The 24266-nt window shown below is 37.6% G+C and overlaps 1 pseudogene; it reads left to right on the forward strand.

Moving 5' to 3' along the window:
* Nucleotides 1-4349: 4349 nt before the first annotated feature.
* Nucleotides 4350-5274, forward strand: LOC143646003 (olfactory receptor 4C15-like; annotated as a pseudogene).
* The last annotated feature ends 18992 nt before the right edge of the window (nucleotides 5275-24266 follow it).

Here is a 24266-nt window from a genome sequence, read left to right on the forward strand (position 1 = left end):
TTCAACAGAGAGGTGAGAAACGTCTTATAAAATTTGAGTAAAATCAGTCCATTCCTCTCAGAAAACCCTATGGTAGCCACATTTGATTCAGAATGAAAGGCAAATCCTTACAATGTTTTTCCTTGTTTAATCTTTGCTCTTTGTCATTCACACATTCATTCTCTTGTTTCCTGCCACAGCAGCATTTTTCTCTGCCTCAACCACACCAAGAGACTTATTTATACCTTGAGGCATTTTTCTCCAGCCATCATCTTTGCTTAAACCACTCTTCCAGTAAGGTGCTTGACTGAGAGCTTCATCTACCCCAAGATACTGCTCTAAGTCTCCTGTCAATGAGGATCCTGAACCATAGAAACTGTGACATTACATGAGCATTATTTTAAGCTTCTAAATGTGCTGTAATCAAAGAGCAATAGAAAAAATAATACTGCAACCATTTGTCATGTTCTTTAACTGCATTTCATAAGCACATTACATATCTCACTTTTGGCTCACATTCTAGGCACTTTTTAATTGGTCAAATGAACTAAGTAAGGCAAGACTGTCCTTCATTAAATGTTAGCACATTAAGAAAAAGTCCTGCAAATCTGATGATCATCCCACAATCTGTAGTAGCTCAGAGTTGGAGGCAAATTCTGCTTCTTTCTCCCTATATATTTATGTCCATGAGCTTCATATTCCAGCATTGTACATTCTTCTGATCAACACAAAGCTTATCTTTTTTGGAAAAAATACACAAAGTGTTTGGGAGAGAATTTCATCTTTCTTTGTGACTTAAAATACTAGAAATTGAGATACTTTCTCAGGAGTACAATATTATTATGTTAAGATGTCATCATTTATGTTTTGAGTCATGTATTTATTAAGTGGAAGGCCAGGCTTCTATAAGAGGGAGCCAAAGTGATGCAGTTGCTTACCATGTAGAAAAGTTGTACTTTTTGATGTGACAGCCTGCATTTATTCTGCATGCGTGACTATGGTAGTGGCTGCTTAATGTCCATTAGCTGTGTGTTTGTATAGTTTTCCCATCAAAAATACGGCAAGAATGGATTTTAGAAGATATCTAAAATATGTTAATGTAGGCACCTGGCATCAATACATCCACAAAAGCACTTATTTTTCAAAATTTTATGAATGTTTATTGACTCTTAATTATGCACCAAATAGTACACTAGTTATATGAAACATTTAAAACTAAAATCTCTGTCTTCACACCTCACTTCCTAGGTGATTTTGCAGGATTTGAAGAAATTTAAAGTATGTTTATCAAACTAAGGATTGTTAGTTTGATTTGTCTTTTCTTATTTTCTCATGGGCAAGCACCAGGAATTGAACCCAGAGCTCCGGCATGACAGGCAAGAACTCTGCCTGGTGAGCCACTGTGGCCTGCTCTCTTCTTATTTTCATTTTTATGAGGATACTTTAAGCTTATATTTTAAATCCACTACAGTTCTGGACAACCTCTTCTTATCCTATGTTTCATCTCTCCACTCCCTGTTAACATTGGATCTTCTGGATCTTGGGAAATAGTAAGCAGAATCCCCTACAGTCTCATCTCTTACATGAACTTTCCATTTATTGTGTTACTTCAAATGAGAAGCCTAAATGCCGTCTGACAGATGTAGAAGTTTCTATGAGTATCCTGAAAGAAAATCTAACTTCCTGTAGCCATAGACTTGAGATCTCTGAAAATCAGACTCAGAATCTTATTGTTAGAGCAGCAACTTTATAACATAAATTGAGATCTCATTTCTGCATGGTGTCTGCTGTTAAAGTGAGGATGTTGATTGCAAAGGAGTGGGACCCTGAAGAATGGGATGGTGACATATGGGTTGATAATGATGTTAGGGGTGAGGTTGAAGCCCTAGGTTATGCTGAGCCAAATCTAGATAACCTGTAATAGTTTGCCTTGAGGAGATAACCCCCCCAACCAGCCTGCCTTGAGGAGTTGGTCAGCCAACCTCCTTCTGAAGAGATTAGCCCTACAGTGATTAATCTTGTTTGATCAGATGAATCTGCAAATAAATACCCTGAATAAAATGGCTTGGAAGATATTTCTAATTATTTTCATGACCCACCCCCACCACTCTGCATTTCTTCCAGGCTTATAAATAGACTAAAGTCCCAACAAACCCCTAAAGTTGAGTATACAAAGTATCACACATGAGAAGGTACATTATGCTCCAAATGAATTGCATGAATTTTCCAATTTATATAGACAGAAATCAGGGGACTATGTGTGGCAGTGGATTTTAAGGGTGCGGGATAATGGTAGGGAGATATAGGGCTGGATCAGGCTGAATTTATTGATATGGGCCTACTAAACAGAGATTCTGCATTCAATGTTTTTATTCATTTCACTTCTGTCTGTCCTCTTTGACCCTAGGTTAAACTGACCACCACTGGATCGCATATTTATAGTTTTTGCATTTGAATAAATCATTGATGATGGACCCAATGGCTTTATTAGGTTAGTTTTATTCTCTTATTTTCTGGGTGAATGCTTGTAGCTGAATATGGAGTTCATAGTTCAGATAAATTTCTCAAAAACCAAGAACCCTAGGAACATAAAGTGGTTGCTTTAAAAGAGGCAAACAGGCAGTATAAATAGAATATTAATTATACTAATAAATTGTATATTTATTGATTTTAAGTATTGTAAATTGTTTTTGTTAATTATAAGTGATAGTAATAAAAACCACATTTTTAATAATTCTTAAAATAAATCTTACTACTCTTTTATTCATTTATTTAATAAATACATAGTTGTATAAGCTATTTAACTGCTAATTTTCTGTTATATGTACAGGTGAAAACACAATGATCCATCAAAGCTGAGAAAATGGAAGTCAAAATTGAAGTAAGTATCTGGATGACTCATAGAAATGAAACAACAAATGGCTTTTTTTTTTTACATGGGCAAGCACTAGAAATCAAACCGAGGTCTCCAGCATAGCAGGCCACTGAGCAATTTTGCCCACTGAAGATAGATGGCTTTTTAAGTGAAAGAATAATAACTTCACCTTATAAGCACACTTTATTTATAAGGAATGGCACTTCTTTTAACTTGACTATCACAATCTTATATGTATAGGTAAGCTTTATACAAATATCTCAACTTTACAATAAAGTCATATTGGTTGGAAGCATATGCCTTGGAGATTTGGACACTATCAGTTTGGGCCACATTATAGAAATAATTTGCAGATAACTAAGTCTTAAGACTTTGGCTTATAGTCACCATGTTTCTTCTCCTTTACCTATGTAGTTGTTGCAAATTTGTATACATAAGTGATGGGACTATTAACTGCTGATTCTAAATTGTTATTTCCTTAAACAATATGCTTCATTCATAAATGAATAACAGAATAAGAAGCCTGCAACCTTTAAAGTGGGTGGAAACTGTAGAAAATAAATATTCCCCCCTCTTCCTCTCTTGATCCAGTGGAAAGGATCTGGTATTGGATCCAGAGGTTCTGTGTTAAAATGCCAGATCTACCATCTATTTTTTTTGTGATCAAAACCTCTCAAAGATGAGTGTCCTAGAAATTAAATTGGGACAATATGATATAACATTAACTATTTCCTAGACATAGGCACTGCTAAATTGATTTTATTCTTTTATTAGTCAATATTAAAGAACAATGTGAGGTAGAGATTGTTAGTTTTATATGGTTCAGTTCTCATTCAAAATGATGGATAAAAACAAAAGCAACTAAGTACATAGAGCATAGTTGTTATATGCAAAGCTTACACTGAGGCATTCTACCCATACTTTATCATAAGGGATGAATCAGTTCAACTTAAAGGCCTTATCCAACTCAGACTTTTAAAGAATTGTTTGGGACAGTTGGCATAATTTGTTAGTGCCTTTTAAACTGCATGCTTTTTCTTCTGTTTGTAGATAATGTTGCTTCCTGCTCAGGGGTGCAAATATTGGGCATGAAAGTCACTCCTGATCTCATTAGGTTAATAAATTCCAGTCTTCCCTCCTTCAGAGGTTGGATGTGGCCTCAGAAATTCTTCTCAACTATTCACGCCAGGAAGTCTCAACTAAATGGACAGATTTGGCTTTTGAGACAAAAGCTATTTGTCCCCCACACTGAAACCCAGGCTATTGTAAAGTAAGTAATAAGTTATCTCCACCTGAATTCTGCCTAATGTTTAAAAATTTTTGAGTTCATATCGATAAAAGAAAAACTTAGCATAATGTTGCACATGGACATGCATACACCAACCTGTTGATGACTATGATGCTGTCATGAACTGATCTGAGATGAATTTCTCTCTCCCCTAATTTCAAATTCTACATGCTCACTGTGGTATCTTTTACATTTTCTTCTGAAATCATGCAAAACCAAAGCTTTGTATCTGAGTTCATCCTTTTGGGTCTTTCCCAGAATCCAAAGGTTTAGAAAATAGTATTTGTTATATTTTTGTTTAGCTACCTTGCAACCGTTGGGTGCAACTTGTTAATTGTGGTAAATATTTTCTGTAGCCCAGAATTCCTGGGCTCCTCCATGTAATTTTTCTGGCTTTTCTGTCATTTCTGGATGCCTGCTTCTCTTCTGTCATTACTCCAAAGATGATTGTGGACTCCCTCTATGAAAGGAAAATCATCTCCTTCCAGGGATGCATTATCCAGCTGTTTGCTGAATGCTTCTCTGCTGGAGTGGGAGTGATTGTCCTCACAGCTATGGCTTATGACTGGTATGTGGACATTTTCAAGCCCTTGCACTACCTTTCCATCATGAAATGCAAGCTCTGTGACATACTAATAGGAGTAGCTTGGGCAGGGGTTTTCCTGCATTCTATGATACAAATTTCCTTTACTTTCCAGTTGCATTTTTGTGGCCCCAATGTCATTGATCATTTCATGTGTGACTTATACTCCTTGTTAGAGCTTGCCTGCACTGAAACTCACATCCTTGGCCTTTTGGTTGTTGCCAACAGTGGATTATCTGCATAATAAACTTCACCTTGTTGCTTGTGTCCTATGGTGTAATCTTGCTATCTTTGAGAACTCATAGCTCTGAAGGACAGTGGAAAGCTTTCTCCACCTGTGGATCTCACATTGCTGTGGTAATTTGGTTCTTTGTCCCGTGTAAAATTAAGTGTGCATGACCTCCATATGCTTTCTCTTTTGACAAAATTGTGGCAATATTTTGCAGCATCCTAACTCCCTTGCTCAATCCTTTGATTTACACCTTCAGGAATAAAGAGGTTAAAAATGCCATGAGAAAGTTGTGGAACATTTTGGTGGTAGATTTTTAGGAAAACTAAAATAGTACCATTTACAAAACCTTTTAAATTGAGGAAAGAAATCAAAACGGCCTTAGAAAAAAGTCCATTTTGTGATGATGAACTTGTAAGGCAGGAGAAATATGATGCAATAAAAAAAGTATTAATGAACAGATCAGGGAAAGATATTTCCACTCCTGGATCACTCATCAGTTCTGAGTTGGAAATAGTGTCTGTATATAAAAATGAAAGGAAATTGAATTTTATGCCTACTTAGAATCTAATAATGAAAAAAGAAAAGAAGGCAGAAAGCACTGAAAGAGTGGGAAAAAATGAACTCTCAGATGGCTTGCCACCCATACAATGTTTTGACAACCTTGAATATTTGGAGAAGACAAAAACTTCTTAGAGTTTAGGAAGAGAAATTTCCTGAAACTCATTTAAATTAGAAAGCTCTTTTAGGGCACTGAACCGAATGAATGTAAAGGAAAATCAAACAGCTCCCAAAAGGCAGAGACGGCATTCTCAGAATCCTAACTGTAGGTACTATGACATACAATTGTGTGTACTTGTTCTGTAATTAATTATTTTATCTTGAGATATGTAATACATCCAATTCAGTTGTGGAGAGGTTGAGTATATCCTTTCATACTTCTATAGCGTATATGAGTAGGTTCTTAGTATAAACATAATAACTCACTTGATAGTGTTATTGATTTATTAATGGATATCTAATTAGTCAGAATAAGGGAGATTATCTCAAACTCACATCAAAATTAATTCAAGATAATTTGAGATCATTATTAAAAAACACAGTTCAGAATAAAGATGTTAAGTTCCCTAACTTTAGTGATAATCTAAACAGCAAAGAGAAACTTTTTTTTGACTGCTAGCTTTCTATTCTCATTTCATAAAGCATCCCCACATTTTCCTTCTGCATCTGCACCAATCTCTGGCTTGGTGGGGTCTATCAACACTCTATGTTATTCCCACTTAAAGGGCTCCAGTATGCAACCCCACCTTAAATGGGTGAAGGCACATCTCCATGAAAAACATCTAATTAAAAGTTGCCGCTCATGGATAGACATTGCTACCTACCATGACTTGCAAACCCCAACAAAAATATTCCAGCTAATCCAAAAGAGCACTTATGGCGATATATAAGATCATACAAACATTCCATGCATTAAATAACTTTCCAGAAACCTACAAACTTCATATGGGTTCCTGGACCTCATAAGTCTTGTAATGCAGAGGGGCCAACCTCTCTGGAACATCAACTAGTTCCAATCCCCATCTTATATTATTGAGTGCTCCTTCCAACATGAAATAGTTAGAATGAGCTTAGCCCAAATACTCCCAAGGAGTGGGAGAAAGATTAAATTTTATGGTGGAGTTATACAGAGAAGGGAGTGTTTAACAAATGAGTATGACTGTTGAATCATTATATTGAGACTCCTATATTCTCCAGTATCTTTTAGTTTCCAGCAGCTAGAAGTTAAATCCTAAAACCGTGCAATCATAACCCATACCAAACTCAGAAATCTTCTCTACAACTAATTGCAATGTGCATTGAAATTTATTGTCTTTTTGTGTATATGTTATTTTTCACAAAAAATTGGATTTGATGGCTAATATATATATATATATATATATATATATATATATATAACTTCTAGCCTCCAATGTTCTGGAGCAGCTAGAAGGAAAAACCTGAGATGATAGAGTGGTAGCCCATGACAAACTCTGGGATCTCTTCTGTAAATAATTGTTGAAGGGTGCCTTGAAAACTATTGTTTTTTTCTTTCTTTGCTTTGCATATATGTCGTATAATACAATACAAAAAGCTTAAAAAAGTTTTCACCCACTTGGTTGGATTATATCTCCATGGAAACAATAAAAAAGATCACACTCAGTAACAGTGAATGAGAATAAAAGACCGTGGCTTTTTCTGAGGTACATGACAGTTTCAAACAGGCACACCATGGAATTCTATTTTGATGAAATTATTAAAAATGATTAAAACTACAAATGAGAAGAGATTGACTCAAAAGTTTTTAAGAGTGAAAATTTGGAAAATTAAATGAATTAAAAAAGGTAGCACTGCATATCAATGCATTCTTAATATGTGAGTTTAATACCACTAAAAAGCACAATTGCATTGTGAGTTTCTTTTAGTTGCAAGGAAAAAGGCTTTTAAGAATCCAAAATGAAAATGAGGTAATATGATAATACAGGTTGATTTCACTATATCCATATTGTATATATATACATATATATATAAAGAATAAAACAAATCAATGATAAAATATCTGTATGGGAAAGTTTTTAAATAGTTTTAAAAAATTATGTTTTAATAGAAACACAAATTACAAGAAAACAAAACCTGTAGAAAGTAATAGAAAAATCATGTGTATGAAAACACATACAGGGTATATGAAGATGAAAAATGGTACATGAGTTTGGATCCTTAGGATGTAAAACACAAAATCATGCATCTGGTATGAGTTATAGATGATTTCACATATGTGTTAATTCCATTCAGTAATGCCAAACTCAGTGGCTTATTAAAACTTCTCATAAGTCCTGAATGGCAAAGAAGTTAATATTTTGACCACCATTAGCCAAAAGTTGGAAAAATAATTTCTTCTTAAAGTACTATCCAACCAAGATACTTAGGAGGATAGGAATAATAAATGCAAACTGGTATCCATATCAACAAATGTTTTCCTGAAGAGGAATCTTCATATTTGATAGATTTTAATTATATAGAAATATGGCTTTTCGCTTATTCAGATGCTACATCTACTCACATAAAGATCATATTCTTATGCATATGTTTGTATTTGTACAATTTTCATATGAAATAAATATTTTAAGATATTAAATTGACTTGCTCAAAATCATACAGTGAGGTCAATATTTCTCAAATATTGGCAGAGAACACAATGAATTTCTGCAGGTTTTGTTTTTACCCTGTAAAATCTTGGTTCCACCTAGAAAGTCCCCATGATCAAAGCATGGGTATCAACATAAAAAAATCAAGTTTCCCATGTGATTATAATGCATAAAATCTTTTATGATATCTGAGTTCATCAATCAAAAATATAAAGTTGTAAGTGAGAATCCAGGTTCACTGTTTTTGCCGAATCACTTGCAAATAAAACATTTCTCAGCTGCTTCCCTTATATGTCTATTGTGCCTGTGTAACTGATTACCAGTGTCACCAAGTTTATTCTGTTTGGATTGACACGGGATGTTTTATAGGGAGAACTAAGATTTGTGATCTTCTTGTCTCTCTACCTTGCAACTCTGGTGAATTTATTATGATGGCCATCAAATGCAGTTAGATGCTTGGCAGTCCCATGTTCTATTTCATTTTCTAGTTATCCTTTGCTGATGCTTGTTTCTCTACAAATATGGCACCTAGTTTGATACAGATGCTGTATCTAAGAGGAAATTAAACTCCATATATGTACATCTGACCCAGATATTTGCCCTTTATTTGGTTGTGTGAATGGAGGTATTTGTACTCATCCTCCCATCCTTTGATCATTCCATGGTAATTGTAAACTCTTGAGATACAAAACCATCATGAACAGATGTGTCTGTTTACTTTTCCTGGCTCTAATATTAATGATCACTATTTTTAAGATATACAGCCTTCACTGAAATTTCCCTGCATGGTCCTATTTTTCATAAATTAAACTTTTTATGATTAAACAGAGTTCACAAGGAAGAAAAAATCCCTCTTACTTGTACCTCATACATACCTTATTTTTGTTCAATATATATTCACACATACATGACTTTCAACCATATTTCCAGTGAAAAAGTGAGTGGCTGTGTTATGCACTTTTGGGACCTTGCTCAACCTTCTGGTTTATATTCTGAAGAACTCAGAAGTTAAAAATGTTAAGGGAAAGTTTTGGTGTAAAAAACAACTTGAGGCAGCACAGTGAAAGATTCCACCTGTTAATGCTGTAGCTGTTTTAAAAAAAATGACTTATAGAGAAAATTTTCTCATTCTAATGTAGAAATGGCAATCTTCTTTCAATTGGGATGTTGAGAAAATAGGCATAATGTGAATAATGCCCAGGGCCATTTTACTTTGAGACAATGACACATAGAGTGATAGAATATCAAGTGCAGCAGGATTTATGGCAACCAATGTCCACTCCTCACATTTACTCTCTGCATTGCACATTGTAACCAGACCCTTTTGTGACAATTTTGCCTGAATTTTTTGTACATTATTATCACTTTGGTTGCTCTTCTCCAGTTTTCTTTCCCAAATTTAATAATCTAAATCTAGATTATTTAATAATCTAGTCCAGATTCTTTCCAAATTTAAAAATCTAATAATCTGTGCTGATTTCTGACTCATGTATTTTGTTGACAAATCAGTTCTGACACTACTGAATCTGCATCATAAATTCTGGCTCAAAATTCAGCCCAAGCTCATTCCAGGAAACTTCTGAGACTAAAGAACCATAAATATCAGGTAATTAAGTCATTAGTTGATGCTTGTACTTTTGGCAACATACTTAAATGTGACCAGTCAACCTCCTCCTGAACTTGTATAGGGTTATAGTTTGTATTAGCTAGGGTTCTCTAGAGAAACAGAATCAGCAAGAGATATTTGTAAACATAAAATTTTTAAAAGTGTTTTATGCAACTATAGGGATGTAAGAGTCCAAGGTCTATAGGGCAGGCTGTAAGGTGGCAGCCCCAATGAAGGTCCTCAACAAATTCTCAGGAGAGGCTGGCTAGCTGAAGCAGAAAGAGTGATTGTCTCTTCTGAATCTTCCTTAAAATCCTCCTGGTGATTAGATTAAGTATCATTCATGGCAGAAGACACTCCCCTTAGCTGATTGCAATTGTGGATGCAGTCAATGTGGTCATGATTTAAGTCCATATAATGTTCTCATGGCAACAGACAGACCAGTTCTTACCCAAACAGACAACTGGGCACCACCACCTGACCAAGTTAACACTTGAACCTGACCATCACGGTCCATCATTTGCAAACTTGGTAAATACATACATCACCTCAAACTGTACTTAATCTCTAAATATAACACAATAACAGGCACATCTTTCCTCACCTAACAATGCTAAACTGCCCTGCATACAACTGGAAATGCATTAAGTCTCTCCAGAATAGGGTGCAAGTCCTTGGGTAATAGTCACTCTTAAACTTGATATTCTACAACTTAAGTAGTGTAACACGAACAAAACAGCTTATGTCATATGATAAAGGGGTTAAAATAAAGAATAAAACAAAGATATTTGATTTATGTATAAATTCATAGATACTAATTAAAAAGCAAGAAGAAATAGTCATAACATTATATTCTCCCTTTCTATAACATGATCATGTGTTCATGTGATCACAGTTAATATTTATGATTACCTTCTTCCACTACCCATTCCATGTTCCAGCTGGCAATTCAGCTGGCTGTGGTTCTTTGCCTAGTGGGTGACCCAAATCATCATGCTTGAAGTTTCAGAACCATCGGTAGTTTTGCTTAGATTTGGTTGTCACAGTTTTCCATTGATTTTAATCACGGAATTGTAGTATTAAGAAATGCCCTAGGGGATCGCCTACATTCCAGGGAAACTCTTCTTTTACTCTGTTGTGTAGTTGTATCTCTATTTACCCCTGATAGTCAGGGTCAGTTATCCCAGCCAGCAAAGTAATTCCCTTCTCAGTTTCTTGATCCAGGGGCAGAAGTGATCCAGGTGGCAGTCTTAGATTCCAGTTCAATAGAATCATTGTTCTTTCTCCTGATGGGAGTGCTCCCCCTTCTGGAATTAAAACCCATATATCAGGAGAGGGCAGAAGCCAAAATGGCCACTTGGCAAGGTGTGGGATTTCGTTCATCCTCCAGAACAGCTACTAAATGACCAGAAACAGTACAGAACAGCTCCTGGGGCCACATCAGTGACCAGACACACAGCATACACCCAGTCTGGACCAGCTGGACCAGCTGCTAGCCCACTCAGAACCATGAGTGACTCAAACCATGGTGGCTGGCACCCCTTCCCCACAGGTTGCTTCCCAGAGGGGAAAGGAAAGACTTTATCAGCAGTAGGGGCTGAGCAAAACTAAGTTTCAAGTATGGAATTAATTCACAAATTCTGACTACAAAAAATAAGCCCCAGCTCAGGTGAGCCTGTTCAAAGTGGAGGTTGCTGATTTTTGCCCTGGTGCTAAGGCAGGGCTGATGGAAAAAGAAGGAAAAAAAGAGAGAGGTTTTTGTGGCTGTGTTTCTATGGAGGCTTGGCTGCCTTTGTTTGGATACAGCAGCAGAGCATCTCAGGCTGTAACTGCCCCAGGCATAGGCAGAAACAAGCTTCTTTGAGAGCTTGTCTGGAGCTGGTGCCTTCTCCAGGGGAGGGGTGAGGCCCAACTCAGGTGGAATCCCTCCCTCACGGAATTCAGAACTCAGGACTTGGCCATTTGAAACCATTAAAACTAGCCTATAACCTCTCCTCTGTCTTCACCACGCCCCCATCAGGGAGAGTCTGCCAAAGTTAAAGGTCCTGGGCAGGATAAGAAAAACAGAGTCCAGAGACTTCACAGGAAAGTATTTCAACCTGCTTGGCCTCACCCTCAGGGAAAACTGACACAGGTGACTCTTTTCTCCTGACAGGAGGCCGGTTTGGTCTGGGAATCCGACTGGGATTCTATAATACCTAAGTAGACCCTCCTTAGTGTGGGGGCAGAATGACACCATTAGGCAGGGCAAGAAACGAGAAAACAAGAACTGAAAATTTCTCCTCTGTTAAACAAAACCTAAGCTAATGGTCCAGAAAAAGCTGAACTGAATGTCAAAAAACAGAAAGACAACAAATTGACCCAGCAAGAAAACCCTAGGTAAAAGAAGTGAAAGCAATCTCCAGAATAAACTAATTAAGGCAATTAAATGCCTGGATTTGCCAGAAAAATATAACAACTCACACTAGGAAAATTGAAGATATGGCCCAGTCAAAGGAACAAACCAACAATTCAAATGAGATACAGGAGTTGAAACAATTAAATCAGAATGTATGAACAGACATGGAAAACCTCATCAAAAATCAAATCAATGAATTGAGGAAGGATATAAAGAAGGCAAGGAATGAACAAAAAGAAGAAATTAAAAAGTCTGAAAAAACAAATCACAGAAATTATGGGAATGAAAGGCACAGTAGAAGAGATGAAAAAACAATGGAAACCTACAATGTTTGGTTTCAAGAGGTAGAAGATAGAATTAGTGAACTGGAGGATGGAGCATCTGAAATCTGACAAGCAAAATAAAATATAGGAAAAAAATAGAAAAATATGAGCAAGGACTCAGGGAATTCAATGACAATATGAAGTGCAAGAATATACATGTTGTAGGTGTCCCAGAAAGAGAAGAAAAGGGAATGAGGAGAAAAATTCATGGAGGAAATTATCACTGAAAATTTCCCAACTCTTATTTTTAACTCTTATGAAAGACTTAAAATTACAGATCCAAGAATGCAGCATACTCCAAAGAGAATAGATCCAAATAGATGCACTCCAAGACACTTCTAATGAGAATGTCAGAGGCCAAAGAGAAAAAGAGAGTCTTGAAAGCATCAAGAGAAAGCAATCCATCACATATAAGGGAAACCCAATAAGATATGTGTAGATTTCTCAGCAGAAATCATTGAGGCAAGAAGACAGTGGGATGATATATTTAAATTACTAAAAGAGAAAAACTACCAACCAAGAATTCTATATCCAGCAAAATTGTCCTTCCCAAATGAAGGAGAAATTAAAACGTTCTCAGACAAAAAATCAGAGAGAATTTGTGACCAAGAGACTGGCTCTGCAAGAAATACTAAAGGGAGCACTAGAGACAGATACAAAAAGTCAGAAGAGAGAGGTGTGGAGAAGAGTGTAGAAAGGAAGACTATCAGTAAAGATAAAAAGAAGAAAAATTACATGTGACATACAAAATCCAAAAGGGAAAATGGCAGAAGAAAGTACTACCCATACAGTGATAACACTAAACGTTAATGGATTAAAATCCCCACTCAAAAGGCATAGATTGGCAGAAAGGATTAAAAAACAGGACCCATCTATATGTTGTGTGCAGAATAAACATCTTAGACCCAAAGATAAACATAAGCTGAAAGTGAAAGTTTGGGAAAAGATATTTCATGCAAATAACAATCAGAAAAGAGCAGCAGTAGCTATACTAATATCAAACAAATTAGACTTCAAATGCAAAACAGTTAAAAGAGAGAAAGAAGGACACTATGTATTAAGAAAAGGAACAATTCAACAAGAAGACATAGCAATCATAAATATTTATGCACCAAGCCAGAATGCTCCAAAATACATGCAGCAAACACTGAAAAGAGAAATATATGCATCTATCATAATAGTTGGAGACTTCAATTCCACACTCTCATCATGAACAGAATATCTAGACAGAAGATCAATAAAGAAACAGAGAATATGAATAATACAATAAATGAGCTAGACTTAACAAGACATTTATAGAACATTACACCCCACAACAGCAAGATACACCTTTGTCTCAAATGCTCATGGATCATTCTCAAGGACAGACCATATGCTGGGTCACAAAGCAAGTCCAAATAAACTTTAAAAGATTTAAATCATACAAAACACTTTCTCAGATCACAAAGGAATCAAGTTGGAAATCAGTAATAGGCAGAGTGCCAGAAAATTCACAAATATGTGGAGGCTCAACAACACACTCTTAAACAATGAGCAGGTCAAGGAAGAAATTACTAGAGAAATCAGTAAATATCTCAAGGCAAATGAAAATGAAAACACAGCAAATCAAAACTTATGGATGCAACAAAGACAGTGCTAAGAGGGAAATTTGCCGCCCTAAATGCCTATAAAAAACCAAGAAAGGGCAAAAATCATGGAATTAACTGTTCACTTGGAAGAAATAAAGAATAGCAAACTAATGTAGGAGCTAAGGGTTAAAACAAGACCTACAGAATTTGTTGGGAGCAGCTGGCATCAGAGTGGTGGCAAGAAATTGAGGAGATTGTTATCTGCTTAATTGGAAGATAGTCTGAGATGGAGAGAATATTTGTTTCTTCTTTAACCCCAAGGTCTTGTTAGCTATCTCATATTCAGGGAGTAATATACTGAAGAGTAGGCACTCTGTTTTATCTCGAAATGTATGCATGTGTTTAGTCACGTTTACACTGCAGTATATGAACAGGATCTCGTTCAGAATAAAGTTGTCTGTTGTCTGTTATGGCTGAGATTCAGAACCCCTGATCCCATTTTTCTTTCTTTCTTTCTTTCTTTCTTTCTTTCTTTCTTTCTTTCTTTCTTTCTTTCTTTCTTTCTTTCTTTCTTTCTTTCTTTCTTTCTTTCCTTCTTTCTTTTTCATCATTCCTTAATATCCTTCAAGTTCTGTTTCATAGGAAGCAACATCTGGTGCCCAACATGGGGCACAAAGAAGAAGAAGAAGACTCCAAAACAACATTAAGGAACCAAGGAAAAGTCTCCATTAGAGGAACATGTGTCCAGCCAATAGAAGAAGACTCAGTCATATTGGTAAAGTAAGCATTTTCCTTGTAGCATCAGGGTAACGGGTAACCATATAGGTGGTTGGAGGAGTATGTGTGTGTGTTGAAAACATTGTTAGAAGCTACTGAGGGGCCTGTTGAAACATCTGAATTATTAAACTTATTTTATCTCATTCAAAAACATTGTTATTGGTTTCAGCCTTAAGGCTGTAATGTTTTAGATCTTAAGCAATGGAAATTGGTTATGAAGGCTTTGCAGCAAGCATAACAAAATGGAGAAGATATTCCTATTTCTATTTGGTCATAGTGTTCAGTCAGTCAATGAACCACCTAGCCCCCACTTTCTCTTAAACTCTGTGTTGTGTTTTTTCCCAATCTCCCACTGCCCCTTCTGACCCTGTTTGGACAGTTGCTTGAGCTGGACTTGGCAATTGGTGTCAAGACAGGGATCTGATAGAGAAACTCTTAAAATATAAAGTGAGGAGAAGCTCCAGGGACATCCACTACAAATACTACAAAGAGCTAATAAGAGCTACAAAAGGGTAAGGAGAGAATTGGAGATATTTTCAGCTAGGTGTAAAACATGGGGTATTCAGGTACAGTAGAAAGGAAGCCCTGTAAATCTATGCTGTCCACTAAAGGCAAAAAATTTTCTCAGTCTCAATTACAAACTTTTCTTTGTCACGTACAGGATTGTTACCCCTGGTTTTCAGAAGAAAATACAGTTAATCCTCAAATTTGGGCAAAAGTAGGAAAACAATTAAGAAACAGATATGAGACACTTAATCTTAAATATACTCCAGTATGTACTTTTTCTCAGCTATCCAAAAATATAATTGAGCCACCTGCTGACATAACACTCCAATCCATACCTTTAACTTGGAAAACAAATGAGCCTTTGTGGGTTGAGCAGTGGCCCTTATCTATAGAAAAGTTAGAGGCTCTAACTCAGTTCAAGAGCAGTTTAAAGTGGGACATATAGAAGAATCTCATAGTCCCTGGGATTCTCCAGTATTTATTATAAAAAGAAAATCAGGAAAATGGAGAATGTTAACTGATTTGATAAAAGTTAATTCTTTAATTCAACCTATGCATTACAACCAAGTCATTACAACCTGACTTGCCCACACCAGTTATAATTCCTAAAAACTGCTCTATTATTATAAAAACTGCTTCATTATTATACCTTTAGCAGAGAACAATACATAAAAATTAATTTTTGAGCTTGTTCTTAATGAGCTGCCTTTATATGAAAATTCATATACACCTGAGTCAGAAAATATTCAATAGGAACAAAGTCATGCTGAACAAAAGTCAATGCTCATCAATGGTTCTTATGGAATTGTAACAGATTGGTCCCCTAAGGGGTATGCAATCCAAGATTGTAGTTCTGACTCAAAGTGTTCTGTTAAGTTACCTTGGTTTAATCTAAATAATTATCCTACTGAAATTTATACCAATGCTACAAATAAAATCTTGTGACAAGGAATGGGAACAGTAGCCCCATCTCCTTTTTTTAACTTTGATCCTCAACAAACAGCAATTTGGAAACTGACATGAGTTTAGCTCCTATTTATACTTGAAAAAGAAATATTTTAAGAACTTTAAAACTGAAAATTCTCAATAAAAACAAGATATTGATGCTTCAAATATGCATTAACAAAAGTATTTTAAGTATTTAACATTATTCAAATAAATTTAATTTTGATGGTAATTATATGTGGTAAAATATTTGTTTAAAATAATGACTTAAGTATGAAAAATATAAAAGATGTATTTTTATTAATAGTAAATAGAGAATAGTATTATCCTAAGATGAAATGAATTAACTGTTACAAAATGAGAAAAATGTAGGACAAATCCTGGACTAGTAAAATAATTGCTGAGGGTTTGTAAAAATGGAAATCATGGTCAAAATCAAGAAAGATTTAATGAGTCTAAAATGACAATGTTTTCTTGAACTTTTAGCTTGTTCTAATGAAAAGATATAATTTTTTTTTCTAAATAGCAGTGTAAAAAGCACAGAGCCTGTGTTTTATCAAAATAACATGTTAACTTTTATCATGTCATTATCTGTATAAAAAATACTGACTTTCTCCTGGGTATCATTATACTGGCAAAAAACTGTTTCTTTTCTTGCCCTAAACTAGGTGGTTTAATCTATTAATCTAATAAATATTGTTGTAAATGAATCTATTACTGGCTAAATAATATTCAAATCATATAATTACCTAAATTCCTTTAAGCCAAAATATGTTAATGCTTGTCCAGTGTTTATATAAACTACATATGTATAAACTAAAATTATTTCAAATGACCATGGCTTATGTTGAGAGCAAATCAAATTCAAAAGCTAAATCCAAGGTAAAAACATACTTGTGGAGTCTGTTCTATTCACCTGATGTTGCCATTATATGCAACTGATGATGCTATTGCTTGGTCTTAGTAAGAAACAATTAAAATGTGCACTCTAACAGTACTAGATACAAAAACTCAAAAATGGACAGCACAATAATACCTAATTGTAAAGTAATCATGTTAAAACACTGAATGAAGCTACATCTGAGCTATAGGTTTTTTGTTTGTTTGTTTGTTTGTTTTTGTTTTTGTCTATCTGGTTGTGTTTGTCTTTTTTTTACTATTATTATTACTTTTATTTTTTTCTCTATATTAACATTCTATATCTTTTTCTGTTGTGTTGCTAGTTCTTCTAAACCAATGCAAATGTACTAAGAAACGATGACCATGCATCTATGTGATGATGTTAAGAATCACTGATTGCATATGTAGAATGGTATGATTTCTAAATGTTGGGTTAATTTCTTTTTCTCCATTAATTAATAAAAAAAATGTGCACTCTAGCTCAGAAGACTGGATATCCTCTCAGAAGGAGGTGTACTTTAATAAATATATCTAGGTCCCAGGAAGCTCCTCTTGGTCCCTAGCCAGTTCCCAGAGAACCCAACTGGGCCCAGTCATGTAAGCAAATTGGAATTTGGCCACAATTGTAGGAAAATATCATAAAAACTGCATGCAATAAATTTAAAATCACCAAAAATGCACACCCAATTATAAAGAATCCACATTCCTGCAGTCTTTTTCAATCAATCCAATGAATTCATTTAAAAAAAATCTGGTCATTTACTATGGATACACGTCACTATTGACACTCTGCTTTCATTTTTACTACCTATCATTTTAGGGATTCCTAATTATATGTTACAAAACCTGTTTGATATTTTACAAAGAGATTCTGATTTATTAAGCAAAAGACAATTAACAGCTGGGGCTGAGCAAGAGTTACAATTAATTGAACAATGCATTCAGGAAGGACAGCTTGTTCAAATAGATCTGAAAAATCCTGTTGATGCTATTATTTTCTTTACCTTGCAGTCTCCCACAGGCCTGTTTAAGCAAGACGGTGTTTTAGAATGGATTTTTTAACCAAACAATAGACAAAAATGCTTAAGTACATATCTGAAAAACATCATTTCTTTAATAGCCAAAGGTTGCCAAAGATATTATCTATTAAGAGGTCATGATCCTAATAGCATAGTGTGTGATCTCACAAAGGAAGAGGTTCAAAATCTATGTATTTTCAATACCTCTTGGCAAATGGTGTTAAGTTATTTTAAAGGACAAATTGATAATCATTTGCCTATGTCAAAACTTATACAATTTCTAAAAAGAACACAATGAATTTTCCCTAAAATAGTTCAGGTTTCCCCGCTGGAAAGAGCCATTACCCTCTTTACTGATGGTAGTAGTAATGGACAGGCTACATATGTCACCCCAGGGGAAAACAAAAATTGGAAAACACCTTATACCTCAGCCCAGCATACTGAATTAGCAACTGTAATTCAAGTATTGCAAAATTTTCCACAGTCCCTTAATATTGTTTCTGGTTCTGAATATGTCTGCCAAACAGTTACTCACATTGAGACAGATTCTTTGTTTGAAGAAGATGAATTGTCCCTAATGTTTTTACATTTGCAAACATTAGTCAGAAGTTGAATTAATCCTCTTTTTATCATGCATATAAGAGCTCATACTAGTCTTCTTGGTCCTTTGTCATTACAAAATCAGCAAGCAGATACTCTTGTGGGGGTAATTCAGCTTCCCACAGCATTTCACAATTTGACTCATATCAATAGCAAAGGGCTGGGAAAGAAATTTCCATCTTTATCTAAACAGCAAGCTCAGGATACTGTTAGAACTTGTCCAACCTGTGGACCTTCAAATGCACTCCCATTTGCATCAGGGGTTAATCCTCGAAGTCAAACAGCAAATGGAGTTATGGCAAATGGATGTTACTCATATTTCACATTTTAGTAAAATGCAATATGTGTATATGTTATCATAGACACTTTTTAGCATTTCATATAGGTCACCACACAATCTGGAGAACATTTCTGGCATGTTTGATCACATTTACTTAATGCTTTTGCTGTTATGGGATGCCCTCAATCTATTAAAACAGACAATGGTCCTGCTTATACAGGAAAGCAATTTCATAAATTCTTTACTATTTTTCATATTACCTGTATCACAGGAATTCCACATAATCCTTCTGGGCAAGGAATTATTGAGCAAGCAACCGGATGTTAAAGTCTATGCTCTTGAAATAAAAAGGGGGAAATGATGATCAGGAAGATGATGTGAAAATAAGTACACCTAAAGATCAATTAGCAAAAGCACTGTTTACATTTTTTAAACATTCGTGATAATTCATCACAGACTCCTGCAGAACAACATTTTAGTAATTTGGAAAAGAAAATGATACAGCCCAAACAGAACTACAGCTGCAGCCAATCTATTGGAAATATGTTAAAGATGAGTTATGGAAACCAGGCATGATAAAGGTGTGAGGTAGGGGATTTTCTCTTGTCATTGCAAATGACAGAACCTCAGTTTGGATTCCCTCGAAGAGAATAAAATCCACACATGTCAACCTGGATGAAAATAACTAAATGGGTAATGTATATTGTAGGACATATAACTTTAATTGCTGGAGGACAGTGGCATAATTATACTTATTGGGCTTGTATTCCTAACCCACCTTTGCTGCAGGCCCTAATATGGGCAGATCCAACTTTACCAAAATATCTGAATACTAGTTTAGGGTTCCCAGGTCCTGTAGATTCAAGACTTCCAAAACTACTTACAGAAAAAGAAAAATGGTATCAAATTTAACTCTTCCATTTTTAGAAAAGACCCATATGCATAACTCTATGGTATCAAATGATACTTGCCTGTGAGATGGGAAAGAAAGTTGGAATGGATGGCAGTTATGTCATATGTGAAAGGTTTAGGAGGCAAAAGGGTGAGAAAGAAGAAAGGTACACCAGGAAATTTAAAGGAGGGGGTGATTTCTGTGCTCCCGGGCAGAATTCACCAAACTCAAGATGGAGGGAGGTGAGTGCATGCATGGGCTTTGGCACAGGCAGCTTTTAAGGATGGATGTCAGGTGACATCCGGAAAGGGCAGTTCATTAGTTCCAGAAGTCAGGTTGGGAGGGGTGACACAGCCTCCATAGCTCCAGTTGCAGTGCCTTTCCCTGTTCCCCCAACCTAACATTCCAATACCAAGATCTTTCTGGCTACTTCCTGCTGTAATGGGGCAGCGTGGGGTTATAGACTGGAACCGTCATGGTTAGGGGAGTGGGGAGGCTGGCTGTAGGAATCTGGTGAGGAGGGCAGATGATGATAATGATGCAGGAGCATTTGGTTGACTGCTACCCGGGATAGTTTCTTCATGCATCCCTGAAGGAAGTTGAGGAGGCAGGGAGCTAGGAGAAAAAAAAGACAGATTAGGATAACTGGTCCTAGTAGCGGGAAGAGCCATGTCACCAGAGGAGAAGAAAACCAGCTTAAGGCAGAGTTGGTTCCTTGTTTTCTGTGGTAGAGATCGTCTCTTAGTTTGTTTAGGGTTTTAATATTTTGTTTCACCAGACCTGACTTGTTGATGTAATAGCAGCATTCCTCTTGGAGGAATATACATGTTCCTCCTTTTTCAGCTGTCAGCAGGTCTAAGGCCCATCGATTTTGAAGAGTTGCCTGGGCTAGTGAGGTGAGTTGGCATTGTAGAGAGGAGAGGGATTCTGATGTCAATTCCAGGGCTGCCTGTAGTCTAGTCTCAAAGTTCTGAGAGGTTAAAATACCATGTCTCAGTGCCCCTCCTGCTGCAGCTGAGGCTGTGACTGAAGCAGTTAGGCTGATGCCTACTAGGATAGTAAGAAAGGCAGCCCTTTTTGAGTGAGGAGAGGGCAGTAGCCTAGTTAGTTTGGACTCCCCATAGAGGGTCAATTGAGGAACAATAGTTACCAGGAAGCATGGTCCTGGGGCAGTAGAGTTAAGGCACTTGGTAAGAGTTCCATTACACCAGAAATATTGTCCTTTGGGGGGATGGGTGGTGTTGTGGATAGTGACGTTAGTTTGGCACCTGCTATGAAGTTTTGTTTGACGGTTTTTTATCCAGTGTAGTGAGACTCCTAATTTGGCAAGAGGATCTTGCCCCATTAATGGGCTGGGTCAAGAAGGCATTACTAAGAAAGAATGTATAATGGGGTAACCTTCTATTAAACATGTAAGCAGTCCAGTAGTTAAGGGGCATGAAGGACAGTCATCTATACCCATAACTGTGACCTGGGAAGGAAGGAGTTGACCTGAGTAAGAGGGGAGGACAGAAAAGGAAGCCCCTGTGTCCACTAAAAAGGAGGTGGACTTACCCACTACCTTGATTGTTACCCTGGGCTTGACAAGGGTGATCGGGGTCACTGAGGCCGGGCATTGTCAGTCGGCAGTGGCCAGGCCCAGGACTGCTAGTGTGGGTTAGTGGTTGGAAGGACGACCCCTTCACGGCCAGGTGCTGAGGGGCAGTCACTTTTCCAATGTCTCCTTTTACCACAGAGAGGGCATGGTCCCTTGGGCAGCTGAGGATTGGGGCACTGGTGGGACCAGTGTCCATTGAGGCCACATTTGAAGCACTTTCTGGTGGTGGATTAGTTGTAGCTGGCTTCTTCTCCATTGAAGTGGGCTGCAGAGCCACAGTCAGGGATTGGGTTTGTAAATTTGCCTTTTGGCTGTCCTGGGATTCGTTTTCTCTCCTCTCCAGTTCATGAGTACTAAAAATTTTAAAGGCTGTGTTTACCAGGTCATGGATAGGGGCCTGAGGGTCTTCCTCAATTTTTCTAAATTTATGCCTTATATCTGTAGCTGATTGGGATATAAAGTGTGTGCCTAAAACAGTTTTACCAGCCTCTGAGTCAGGGTCTAGGCGCGTATATTGGGAGAGGGCTTCTGTGAGCCAGTGTAGAAAAGCAGCTGGGTTTTCATCAGGACCCTGGGTAATTTCCCTTAGCTTATGGAAGTTTACTACTTTATGTGAAGATTTTACATGCCAGCTATGAGGCATGTAAGCATTTTGTCCCATCTAATCTGCCCATTCCTCCCCGCTGGAGTGTCAACCTGATATTCCTACCCTGGCTCCTGGTCTGGCACTGCCTCATCCCCTACCAGCATGGTGTGGTCGGTTATATGCACCTGATTAGCATGGGCCCTGGCTGCATTGAAAATGCGGTCCATTTCATATGTAGTGAGGGAAGAAGAGCAGATTACATGAATGTCATGCCAAGTGAGGTCGTAAACATTAGCTAGATACTGGAACTCTTTAGTATAGGTAGTTGGATCATTGGAGAAGGAGCCCAACCATTTTTAAATGCATGAAAGATCAGCCAGAGAGAAGGGAGTGCATATCCTTCAGGTCCTGCAACCTCCTGGAAGGGACAGAGTAAAATACTTTTTGAGTGGGTATGGGAGATTATGGGTGACAGTAGCGAGGAACTAGCTGGTGGCAGAAGAGCTGAAGCAGGGGGTGGGGGGCATGCCGGTAATGGGAGAGCCTTTGAAGTAGAAGGAGGAAGGGAAGGATAGGATGGTGGCTGGAATGCTGCTGGAGCAAGGGTAGGAAGATGGGGTAAGATGGTGGCTGGAGTGCCACCGCTGGAGAAAGAGGAAGACAAAGGCAAGATGGTGGTGGGAGTGCCACTGGTGCAGAAGGGGAGAGAGGAGGGCAAGATGGCAGCTGGGACCTCACGGGAACAGAAGGAGGAAGAGAAGGAGAAGATTGTGACTGAGATGTCACTGAAGCAGAAGGGGGGAGGGAAAGGCAAGATGGCGACTGGAGCACCACTGGAGGGAGGGGAGGGTAGAGCGAGGGAGAGGAGGATGCAAAGGGAGGAGTGGGAGCACAGAAGGAAAAAAGCCTGGACATAAGGAATTTCAGCCCATTTGTTGTTCCTCTGGCAAAAGTTGCGGAGGTTCATAAAGATATTAAAATTGAAAGTTCCATCCTCAGGCCAATGAGAGAGAACCTACTGCCCATACTGATGGGTCTGAAAGGAGAAAGGACTGGCCCAGGGGGTATTGGCATCCCAATGCCCTGAGAGAGTCCTCTTGCTCTTATGAGCGTGGGCTCATCTCCCCAGGGGACGTCTCACCCTGGTTTGAGGCCCTTTCAGGTCCTGGACCTGAATTTGGGAAAGAAATGAGAAGCAGGGCATCCCCACAGTTTTTTGAGTCCTGGAAAAAAGGTATGAGGCTTGCAGGCATTCCCGTTCACTTCAGCCCTCAGAAGAGAACCTGACATGAATTCACGATTTTCAGAGAGTAATTAATGGACAGGCTCTCTGAACCATGAGACCCAGCAGCAGGGCTAGGAGGGAAGGGACTTACCCAATCCGTGGTGGATGTAGCAGCGGGCCAAAGGATCCCTTGTCACTCTCCATGTGGAGGAAGGAGGAGAGTGGAAGCCAGGGCACCTCTGGCCAGGCAGGCAGCACCTGCACTCCTCTCCCGGGTTTCTGGCACCAGATGAAGGTTTAGGAGGCAAAATGGTGAGAAAGAAGATATACCAGGAAATTTAAAATGGGGGGGGGTGATTTCTGCGTTCCCTGGCAGAACTCACCAAACTCAAGATGGAGGGAGGTGAGTGCATGTGTGGGCTTTGGCACAGGCAGCTTTTAAGGATGGAGGTCAGGTGACGTCCGGAAGGGGCAGTTCATTAGTTCCAGAAGTCAGGTTGGGAGGGGTGACACAGCCTCCACAGCTCCAGTTGCAGTGCCTTTCCCCATTCCCCTGACCTAACAATATGGATCAAGCAGTTATCATAATTTATGATTCCTATGGAATTGTAAGAGATGTGGCCCCTGTGGGGTTGAAGAAAACTGAGACTAGATGGAAAGGCAAGCTAAATCAGAGTTTAATACATGGAGGATATTTGTGCCAAATTTTTGGGATGATAAATACATCCCAAAATATATGAAAGAAATATGTGGAAAATTTTCCTAGGACTGGGACCATTTTTTATAGCAAATTCTAATAACTATAACTTCTCTTTAAATAGCAGTCATAAACACTATATGCATATAAGAAATAAAACTTTTAATTGTGAGATTATTCTCTATTCACTTGTCTCCAAGCATTTAT

This window comes from Tamandua tetradactyla, chromosome 9, assembly GCF_023851605.1.
Source record: "Tamandua tetradactyla isolate mTamTet1 chromosome 9, mTamTet1.pri, whole genome shotgun sequence".
In the NCBI taxonomy this organism is placed as follows: domain Eukaryota; kingdom Metazoa; phylum Chordata; class Mammalia; order Pilosa; family Myrmecophagidae; genus Tamandua; species Tamandua tetradactyla.